At 40.9% G+C, this 13,015-nt stretch overlaps 1 long non-coding RNA gene across 1 annotated transcript; it reads right to left on the reverse strand.

Moving 5' to 3' along the window:
* Positions 1–8: 8 nt before the first annotated feature.
* LOC133460136 (uncharacterized) lies at positions 9–12,800 on the reverse strand. Its single transcript, XR_009784093.1, has 3 exons — positions 12,673–12,800; positions 231–356; positions 9–153 (listed from the first exon to the last, which is right to left on the reverse strand). It is a non-coding gene; the product is annotated as an uncharacterized LOC133460136 (long non-coding RNA).
* Between the last annotated feature and the right edge of the window lie 215 nt (positions 12,801–13,015).

Below are 13,015 nucleotides of genomic sequence, written 5' to 3' on the forward strand. Positions count from 1 at the left end.
ACTCACCTCACTGAGGGAGAACGTTGGGTATCTTTAAAATCTAAATCACAATCCTTTGATCTATCACTCTTCAAGGACACACAGCTGGGACCAGGTCCAGGTCCAGGTCCAGGTCCAGGTCCAGGTCCAGGTCCAGGTCCAGGTCCAGGTCTCCTGTAATAAAGGTGTTTGGTGACGTGAGGGCTGAACTCAGACGTGCAGAAGAGTCCTGGACAGTTAGATCATCTCACCTCTCTTCTTCTCTCCCAGGTTTTCCCCTCGGGGAGGTTTTGGAGGGAAGGACTCCCTCCTCTCTGTCCTCACACTGATCCATGCTGCTGGATTCACTTCAGCTCACACACTCCTTCTACCTTCACCTGCAGAGGAAACACACGTCATGGTAGATGTACAACGAGCAGCTCTGACTGATCTTCTCTTCAGCTTCATGTCCGACAGCAGTGAGGAAGCTGCTGCACTTCTACTATCCGACCACTAGATGGAGTCGTGGAGCTGCAGCTCAGCTCACACCCTCAACGTGCGTATGTGTGTGTGTGTGTGTGTGTGTGTGTGTGTGTGTGTGTGTGTGTGTGTGTGTGTGTGTGTGTGTGTGTGTGTGTGTGTGTGTGACTGCCCTGCACTGCTTGATTCAAATTTTAAATTGATATTCCTTAACAACAATACTGCTCAAAATGCTAACAATGAAACATGTACGAGCCTTTTATTTGAACATAGAAGTGGATCCTCCATAGAGACGACCATTCAATGTAATATTCCGTTTCACCACGATATGTTGTCAGAATCTACAAACTGGTCCTTTAATGTAATATACAGTATAATTATAATATAAGTGTTGGACCACCGCCCATGTGATTATGAAGTCATGTGTGATTATGGACTCATACGAAAATGTGTGATTATGTGAACAAGTCAGGCTTTGACCAGGCTACCAGGCCGGTATTTGTATTCCCGTCCCGTCACGGTACGGGCGTCACGGTTCGGTGCACGCAGTCATACAGCGTCTGACTGAGTTAAAAAAATAAATAAAAAATCAATGTCTGAGTCAGTCCCTAGGTGGCGGTAATGCGCCTAAAAGCAACAAACGAGGGGACCTATTATGAAAAGCACGTTTTTTCTTGTTTTAACATATATAAAGTGGTCTTCCCTCACCCTGCCAACACAGAAAAGATGAAATCCCATGAATTTCTGCAGGGTCTGTTCACCCACCCGACTGAATCCTCCAGTGTCATGTGACTTCTGCGAGCCGTAGAAGCCGTGGCTGTTTCCACCGGTTTCCACAGCAAGGGGAGAGTTAAAATGAGGTTTTGCATCGACATTTATCAGTTCCAACAGTACGGACCCGGCAACTGCACACGAGTCAGCGGTAAGTGACGTTATTTTATTTGTCTACAAGTATGAGTTTTGCATGGGCTAAGTATTTAGCTCAGCTCCGGAGCACCGGAGGCTACACACCGGGGCCCCTCACCGGTCCGGTCCGTGAGCAGCTCCGAAACCGTGACCCCTAAACCGAGGTACGTACCGAACCGTGACTTGTGTGTACCGTTACACCCCTACAGGCCGGATTTCAGGCCTTCGACCAAAGCCACTCTAAAGTTTTACCTCCAGCGTGGTCTGGAGAACAAAAGGGGCAATGGACATTTCCACAGCCCGAAACCAGGACTAAAGTTTACGACATCGAGGCCACACGGCTTGGAGCAACAGAAAAACCCCTGGACACGAAGCCCAGCCAGGATTTGCATATGTGGCCCCTTGGTGATAAGGGACCACATTCTGATTGGACAAAACCCCAAGCTGCAGGAAGGAGCATGGACTTCCTGGGCGCAGCTATAAAAGATCTCTCTGGTCTCTCTTCTCTGCTTTTCCCTCTCCCCTACAGGTCTGCTGTAGCACCAGGACCAGCCAAGGACCGCCCTCCTCCAGGATCATGACCCTACAGGTCTGCTGTAGCACCAGGACCAGCCAAGGACCTCCCTCCTCCAGGATCATGACCCTACAGGTCTGTAGCACCAGGACCAGGACCTTCCTCCTCCAGGATCATGACCCTACAGGTCTGCTGTAGCACGAGGACCAGGACCTCCCTCCTCCAGGATCATGACCCTACAGGTCTGCTGTAGCACCAGGACCAGCCAAGGACCTCCCTCCTCCAGGATCATGACCGTACAGATCTGCTGTAGCACCAGGACCAGCCAAGGACCTCCCTCCTCCAGGATCATGACCCTACAGGTCTGCTGTAGCACCAGGACCAGCTAAGGACCGCCCTCCTCCAGGATCATGACCGTACAGATCTGCTGTAGCACCAGGACCAGGACCTCCCTCCTCCAGGATCATGACCGTACAGGTCTGCTGTAGCACCAGGACCAGCCAAGGACCTCCCTCCTCCAGGATCATGACCCTACAGATCTGCTGTAGCACCAGGACCAGGACCTCCCTCCTCCAGGATCATGACCCTACAGGTCTGCTGTAGCACCAGGACCAGCCAAGGACCACCCTCCTACAGGATCATGACCCTACAGGTCTGCTGTAGCACCAGGATCAGGACCTCCCTCCTCCAGGATCATGACCCTACAGGTCTGTAGCACCAGGACCAGGACCAGGACCTCCCTCCTCCAGGATCATGACCCTACAGATCTGTAGCACCAGGACCAGCTAAGGACCTCCCTCCTCCAGGATCATGACCCTACAGGTCTGTAGCACCAGGACCAGGACCAGGACCTCCCTCCTCCAGGATCATGACCCTACAGGTCTGTAGCACCAGGACCAGCTAAGGACCTCCCTCCTCCAGGATCATGACCCTACAGGTCTGCTGTAGCACCAGGACCAGCTAAGGACCTCCCTCCTCCAGGATCATGACCCTACAGGTCTGCTGTAGCACCAGGACCAGCCAAGGACCTCCCTCCTCCAGGATCATGACCCTACAGGTCTGCTGTAGCACCAGGACCAGCCAAGGACCTCCCTCCTCCAGGATCATGACCCTACAGGTCTGTAGCACCAGGACCAGCTAAGGACCGCCCTCCTCCAGGATCATGACCGTACAGGTCTGCTGTAGTACCAGGACCAGCCAAGGACCTCCCTCCTCCAGGATCATGACCCTACAGGTCTGCTGTAGCACCAGGACAAGGACCTCCCTCCTCCAGGATCATGACCCTACAGGTCTGCTGTAGCACCAGGACCAGCCAAGGACCTCCCTCCTCCAGGATCATGACCGTACAGATCTGCTGTAGCACCAGGACCAGCCAAGGACCTCCCTCCTCCAGGATCATGACCGTACAGATCTGCTGTAGCACCAGGACCAGGACCACCCTCCTCCAGGATCATGACCCTACAGGTCTGCTGTAGCACCAGGACCAGCTAAGGACCGCCCTCCTCCAGGATCATGACCCTACAGGTCTGCTGTAGCACCAGGACCAGCTAAGGGCCGGCTTTCTCCTTTCGTGACCGAAGGAGCGTCCGTTTGGCAGCGCTGCACCAGTGACCGGTTCCAACCCGAGGAATCCGAACCGGGACCCTGCAGCCTCGACGTGAACGCGAACGCCGATCCGAAGTTGAAGGAAGCCAAACTGCTGTCCCGTCATCCGCAGCAAAGACACCGGAGGGAGTGAGAGCCGCTTTATCAGGATCCCCTACTGAGCGTAACCACCCAGCTGTTCATCAAGGAACGCTGACCGGCCAGACAAACCACCTTTTTTCTTCAACTACAAAGATCCACGTAAGAGGCTGTTTTTGGTGTCTGGGCAGAGAAACTTAGTAACACTTTAAAAGTTAGTTTACACTGTGAGCTGGATTGCTGATCCCGTCATAGTTGTGTTTATTAACTTAAGTGTTGTTGTTTATCTTCTTGTTTGTCTACTGCTGCATCCACATTGCTGGATCGTGATGACATGTTCTACTGGTACTATACTGGTACTACTGGTACTATAACTGGTACTACTGGTACTATAACTGGTACTATAACTGGTACTACTGGTACTATAACTGGTACTACTGGTACTACTGGTACTATAACTGGTACTACTGGTACTATAACTGGTACTATAACTGGTACTACTGGTACTATAACTGGTACTACTGGTACTACTGGTACTATAACCGGTACTACTGGTACTATAACTGGTACTACTGGTACTACAACTGGTACTACTGGTACTATAACTGGTACTACTGGTACTACTGGTACTATAACTGGTACTACTGGTACTACTGGTACTATAACTGGTACTATAACTGGTACTACTGGTACTATAACTGGTACTACTGGTACTATAACTGGTACTATAACTGGTACTACTGGTACTATAACTGGTACTATAACTGGTACTACTGGTACTATAACTGGTACTATACTGGTACTACTGGTACTACTGGTACTATACTGGTACTACTGGTACTATAACTGGTACTATAACTGGTACTACTGGTACTATAACTGGTACTACTGGTACTATAACTGGTACTATAACTGGTACTATAACTGGTACTACTGGTACTACTGGTACTATAACTGGTACTATAACTGGTACTATAACTGGTACTATAACTGGTACTATAACTGGTACTACTGGTACTATAACTGGTACTACTGGTACTATAACTGGTACTATAACTGGTACTACTGGTACTATAACTGGTACTATAACTGGTACTATAACTGGTACTATAACTGGTACTACTGGTACTATAACTGGTACTACTGGTACTACTGGTACTATAACTGGTACTATAACTGGTACTATAACTGGTACTATAACTGGTACTATAACTGGTACTACTGGTACTATAACTGGTACTATAACTGGTACTATAACTGGTACTATAAATGGTACTATAACTGGTACTACTGGTACTACTGGTACTATAACTGGTACTATAACTGGTACTATAACTGGTACTATAACTGGTACTATAACTGGTACTATAACTGGTACTATAACTGGTACTATAACTGGTACTATAACTGGTACTATAACTGGTACTATAACTGGTACTATAACTAGTACTATAACTGGTACTACTGGTACTATAACTGGTACTACTGGTACTATAACTGGTACTATAACTGGTACTATAACTGGTACTATAACTGGTACTATAACTGGTACTACTGGTACTATAACTGGTACTATAACTGGTACTATAAATGGTACTATAACTGGTACTACTGGTACTACTGGTACTATAACTGGTACTATAACTGGTACTATAACTGGTACTATAACTAGTACTATAACTGGTACTATAACTGGTACTATAACTGGTACTACTGGTACTATAACTGGTACTATAACTGGTACTATAACTGGTACTATAACTGGTACTATAACTGGTACTATAACTGGTACTATAACTGGTACTATAACTGGTACTACTGGTACTATAACTGGTACTATAACTGGTACTATAACTGGTACTATAACTGGTACTATAACTGGTACTATAACTGGTACTACTGGTACTATAACTGGTACTATAACTGGTACTATAACTGGTACTACTGGTACTATAACTGGTACTATAACTGGTACTATAACTGGTACTATAACTGGTACTATAACTGGTACTACTGGTACTATAACTGGTACTATAACTGGTACTATAACTGGTACTACTGGTACTATAACTGGTACTATAACTGGTACTACTGGTACTATAACTGGTACTATAACTGGTACTACTGGTACTATAACTGGTACTATAACTGGTACTATAACTGGTAATACTGGTACTATAACTGGTACTATAACTGGTACTACTGGTACTATAACTGGTACTATAACTGGTACTATAACTGGTACTACTGGTACTATAACTGGTACTATAACTGGTACTATAACTGGTACTACTGGTACTATAACTGGTACTATAACTGGTACTATAACTGGTACTACTGGTACTATAACTGGTACTATAACTGGTACTATAACTGGTACTATAACTGGTACTATAACTGGTACTACTGGTACTATAACTGGTACTATAACTGGTACTATAACTGGTACTACTGGTACTATAACTGGTACTATAACTGGTACTACTGGTACTATAACTGGTACTATAACTGGTACTACTGGTACTATAACTGGTACTATAACTGGTACTATAACTGGTACTACTGGTACTATAACTGGTACTATAACTGGTACTACTGGTACTATAACTGGTACTATAACTGGTACTATAACTGGTAATACTGGTACTATAACTGGTACTATAACTGGTACTACTGGTACTACTGGTACTATAACTGGTACTATAACTGGTACTATAACTGGTACTACTGGTACAACTGGTACTATAACTGGTACTATAACTGGTACTATAACTGGTACTATAACTGGTACTATAACTGGTACTATAACTGGTACTACTGGTACTACTGGTACTATAACTGGTACTATAACTGGTACTATAACTGGTACTACTGGTACTATAACTGGTACTATAACTGGTACTATAACTGGTACTATAACTGGTACTATAACTGGTACTACTGGTACTATAACTGGTACTATAACTGGTACTACTGGTACTATAACTGGTACTATAACTGGTACTATAACTGGTACTATAACTGGTACTATAACTGGTACTACTGGTACTATAACTGGTACTATAACTGGTACTATAACTGGTACTATAACTGGTACTACTGGTACTACTGGTACTATAACTGGTACTACTGGTACTATAACTGGTACTATAACTGGTACTATAACTGGTACTATAACTGGTACTATAACTGGTACTACTGGTACTACTGGTACTATAACTGGTACTATAACTGGTACTATAACTGGTACTATAACTGGTACTATAACTGGTACTATAACTGGTACTATAACTGGTACTATACTGGTACTATAACTGGTACTATAACTGGTACTATAACTGGTACTACTGGTACTATAACTGGTACTATAACTGGTACTATAACTGGTACTATAACTGGTACTATAACTGGTACTATAACTGGTACTATAACTGGTACTATAACTGGTACTATAACTGGTACTACTGGTACTATAACTGGTACTATAACTGGTACTATAACTGGTACTACTGGTACTATAACTGGTACTATAACTGGTACTACTGGTACTATAACTGGTACTATAACTGGTACTATAACTGGTACTACTGGTACTATAACTGGTACTATAACTGGTACTACTGGTACTACAACTGGTACTATAACTGGTACTATAACTGGTACTATAACTGGTACTATAACTGGTACTATAACTGGTACTACTGGTACTATAACTGGTACTATAACTGGTACTACTGGTACTATAACTGGTACTATAACTGGTACTATAACTGGTACTATAACTGGTACTATAACTGGTACTATAACTGGTACTATAACTGGTACTATAACTGGTACTACTGGTACTATAACTGGTACTACTGGTACTATAACTGGTACTATAACTGGTACTATAACTGGTACTATAACTGGTACTACTGGTACTACTGGTACTATAACTGGTACTATAACTGGTACTATAACTGGTACTACTGGTACTATAACTGGTACTATAACTGGTACTATAACTGGTACTATAACTGGTACTATAACTGGTACTATAACTGGTACTATAACTGGTACTATAACTGGTACTATAACTGGTACTATAACTGGTACTATAACTGGTACTATAACTGGTACTATAACTGGTACTATAACTGGTACTACTGGTACTATAACTGGTACTATAACTGGTACTATAACTGGTACTACTGGTACTATAACTGGTACTATAACTGGTACTACTGGTACTATAACTGGTACTACTGGTACTAAACTGGTACTATAACTGGTACTATAACTGGTACTACTGGTACTATAACTGGTACTATAACTGGTACTACTGGTACTATAACTGGTACTATAACTGGTACTACTGGTACTATAACTGGTACTATAACTGGTACTATAACTGGTACTATAACTGGTACTATAACTGGTACTATAACTGGTACTACTGGTACTATAACTGGTACTATAACTGGTACTATAACTGGTACTATAACTGGTACTACTGGTACTATAACTGGTACTACTGGTACTATAACTGGTACTATAACTGGTACTATAACTGGTACTATAACTGGTACTATAACTGGTACTATAACTGGTACTATAACTGGTACTACTGGTACTATAACTGGTACTATAACTGGTACTATAACTGGTACTATAACTGGTACTACTGGTACTATAACTGGTACTATAACTGGTACTACTGGTACTATAACTGGTACTATAACTGGTACTATAACTGGTACTATAACTGGTACTACTGGTACTACTGGTACTATAACTGGTACTATAACTGGTACTATAACTGGTACTATAACTGGTACTATAACTGGTACTACTGGTACTATAACTGGTACTATAACTGGTACTATAACTGGTACTACTGGTACTATAACTGGTACTACTGGTACTATAACTGGTACTATAACTGGTACTATAACTGGTACTACTGGTACTATAACTGGTACTACTGGTACTATAACTGGTACTACTGGTACTATAACTGGTACTACTGGTACTATAACTGGTACTATAACTGGTACTATAACTGGTACTATAACTGGTACTATAACTGGTACTACTGGTACTATAACTGGTACTACTGGTACTATAACTGGTACTATAACTGGTACTATAACTGGTACTATAACTGGTACTACTGGTACTATAACTGGTACTATAACTGGTACTATAACTGGTACTATAACTGGTACTACTGGTACTATAACTGGTACTATAACTGGTACTATAACTGGTACTATAACTGGTACTATAACTGGTACTATAACTGGTACTATAACTGGTACTATAACTGGTACTACTGGTACTATAACTGGTACTATAACTGGTACTATAACTGGTACTATAACTGGTACTACTGGTACTATAACTGGTACTATAACTGGTACTACTGGTACTATAACTGGTACTATAACTGGTACTATAACTGGTACTATAACTGGTACTACTGGTACTACTGGTACTATAACTGGTACTATAACTGGTACTATAACTGGTACTATAACTGGTACTATAACTGGTACTATAACTGGTACTATAACTGGTACTATAACTGGTACTACTGGTACTATAACTGGTACTATAACTGGTACTATAACTGGTACTACTGGTACTATAACTGGTACTACTGGTACTATAACTGGTACTATAACTGGTACTATAACTGGTACTATAACTGGTACTACTGGTACTATAACTGGTACTACTGGTACTATAACTGGTACTATAACTGGTACTATAACTGGTACTACTGGTACTATAACTGGTACTACTGGTACTACTGGTACTATAACTGGTACTATAACTGGTACTATAACTGGTACTATAACTGGTACTATAACTGGTACTATAACTGGTACTATAACTGGTACTATAACTGGTACTATAACTGGTACTATAACTGGTACTATAACTGGTACTATAACTGGTACTACTGGTACTATAACTGGTACTATAACTGGTACTACTGGTACTACTGGTACTATAACTGGTACTATAACTGGTACTATAACTGGTAGTACTGGTACTATAACTGGTACTATAACTGGTACTACTGGTACTACTGGTACTATAACTGGTACTATAACTGGTACTATAACTGGTACTATAACTGGTACTACTGGTACTACTGGTACTATAACTGGTACTATAACTGGTACTATAACTGGTACTATAACTGGTACTATAACTGGTACTACTGGTACTACTGGTAATAACTGGTACTATAACTGGTACTATAACTGGTACTATAACTGGTACTATAACTGGTACTATAACTGGTACTACTGGTACTACTGGTACTACTGGTACTATAACTGGTACTATAACTGGTACTACTGGTACTACTGGTACTACTGGTACTATAACTGTTACTATAACTGGTACTACTGGTACTATAACTGGTACTATAACTGGTACTATAACTGGTACTATAACTGGTACTATAACTGGTACTATAACTGGTACTATAACTGGTACTACTGGTACTACTGGTACTATAACTGGTACTATAACTGGTACTATAACTGGTACTATAACTGGTACTATAACTGGTACTACTGGTACTACTGGTACTATAACTGGTACTATAACTGGTACTATAACTGGTACTATAACTGGTACTATAACTGGTACTATAACTGGTACTATAACTGGTACTATAACTGGTACTACTGGTACTACTGGTACTATAACTGGTACTATAACTGGTACTATAACTGGTACTACTGGTACTATAACTGGTACTATAACTGGTACTACTGGTACTACTGGTACTACTGGTACTATAACTGGTACTATAACTGGTACTATAACTGGTACTACTGGTACTATAACTGGTACTATAACTGGTACTATAACTGGTACTACTGGTACTATAACTGGTACTACTGGTACTACTGGTACTATAACTGGTACTACTGGTACTATAACTGGTACTATAACTGGTACTATAACTGGTACTATAACTGGTACTACTGGTACTATAACTGGTACTATAACTGGTACTATAACTGGTACTATAACTGGTACTACTGGTACTACTGGTACTATAACTGGTACTATAACTGGTACTATAACTGGTACTATAACTGGTACTATAACTGGTACTATAACTGGTACTACTGGTACTATAACTGGTACTATAACTGGTACTATAACTGGTACTATAACTGGTACTACTGGTACTACTGGTACTATAACTGGTACTATAACTGGTACTATAACTGGTACTATAACTGGTACTATAACTGGTACTACTGGTACTATAACTGGTACTATAACTGGTACTATAACTGGTACTACTGGTACTATAACTGGTACTATAACCGGTACTATAACTGGTACTACTGGTACTATAACTGGTACTATAACTGGTACTATAACTGGTACTATAACTGGTACTATAACTGGTACTACTGGTACTACTGGTACTATAACTGGTACTACTGGTACTACTGGTACTACTGGTACTATAACTGGTACTATAACTGGTACTATAACTGGTACTACTGGTACTATAACTGGTACTATAACTGGTACTATAACTGGTACTATAACTGGTACTACTGGTACTACTGGTACTACTGGTACTATAACTGGTACTACTGGTACTACTGGTACTACTGGTACTATAACTGGTACTATAACTGGTACTATAACTGGTACTACTGGTACTATAACTGGTACTATAACTGGTACTATAACTGGTACTATAACTGGTACTATAACTGGTACTACTGGTACTATAACTGGTACTATAACTGGTACTATAACTGGTACTATAACTGGTACTATAACTGGTACTATAACTGGTACTATAACTGGTACTACTGGTACTACTGGTACTATAACTGGTACTATAACTGGTACTACTGGTACTATAACTGGTACTATAACTGGTACTATAACTGGTACTATAACTGGTACTATAACTGGTACTATAACTGGTACTACTGGTACTATAACTGGTACTATAACTGGTACTATAACTGGTACTACTGGTACTATAACTGGTACTATAACCGGTACTATAACTGGTACTACTGGTACTATAACTGGTACTATAACTGGTACTATAACTGGTACTATAACTGGTACTATAACTGGTACTACTGGTACTATAACTGGTACTACTGGTACTATAACTGGTACTACTGGTACTACTGGTACTACTGGTACTATAACTGGTACTATAACTGGTACTATAACTGGTACTATAACTGGTACTATAACTGGTACTACTGGTACTATAACTGGTACTATAACTGGTACTACTGGTACTATAACTGGTACTACTGGTACTATAACTGGTACTATAACTGGTACTACTGGTACTATAACTGGTACTATAACTGGTACTACTGGTACTATAACTGGTACTACTGGTACTATAACTGGTACTATAACTGGTACTATAACTGGTACTACTGGTACTATAACAGAATTCTAACCAGAACCAGGAGGTTTGAACACATAGTTAGTTAGTTAGTTAGTTAGTTAGTTAGTTAGTTAGTTAGTTAGTTAGTTAGTTAGTTAGTTAGTTAGTTAGTTAGTTAGTTAGTTAGTTAGTTAGTTAGTTAGTTAGTTAGTTAGTTAGTTAGTTACAACAGTAACATGACACAGCAACAAACACTTAACATTTACACGTAAAAACATCTTAGTGGCAGAAAAGGAGGAACAACAAGGACATGTAAATAAAAACAGGTTTATCTACGAGACGTCCTTCATTCAAACTTAATGGCGTTATTGGGAATGAATGAGTTTTTAAATATGTTACATTTAGCCTTTGGTCCACGGTACCGTCTACCTGAGGGAAGTATTTAAACATTTAAACTCTGCAGAGGTTGAGTAGATCATTTACTATCCTGGCAGCTTTGTTTCCGATCACTTCCTTATAAATACCACTTAAGTTTCTCTGTGTCTTCCCTAATATTTTTTAGGCTAGATTCACTATTCTTTGTAGATTGCATCTATTTTTTGTGATAAGGTTGCCGTACCACATGTTAAAGGTTCTGATTCCCTCTATGAGGTTCTTATAAAGTCTCCAGAATCTGCTTGATCATAGTTATTAAACTACTGACATTCAAAAGTAGAAAAAGAGAAATAAAACTCACACAGTCAGAAACATTTCATCCAGATGAGTCCTCGCTCCAATCTGAGTTGTATTCATGTACAGATGGTTTATTTTATGTTAAATAAATGTAATGTTTCTGGGTGAGAGTTAGCCTGCAATCTGAGCTGTGATGTCATAAAGTAGACTGATGTCTCCAACTGCCGAAACACTGAACTTTGTCCTCCAGAATGCTGCAGTAAAACTTGTTAGATTAGATTAATATTTAACACCCAGCAGGCATAAACTGCCACCACCTTTAGCTAGCCGCTAACCGCTAAGATCCCGGGTCAGGACTCTGAGATCACGGTTCAGAAAGAGATTTAAAATATATGTGTTAGCAACTA

Source organism: Cololabis saira, chromosome 14 (genome assembly GCF_033807715.1).
Source record: "Cololabis saira isolate AMF1-May2022 chromosome 14, fColSai1.1, whole genome shotgun sequence".
NCBI lineage: Eukaryota > Metazoa > Chordata > Actinopteri > Beloniformes > Belonidae > Cololabis > Cololabis saira.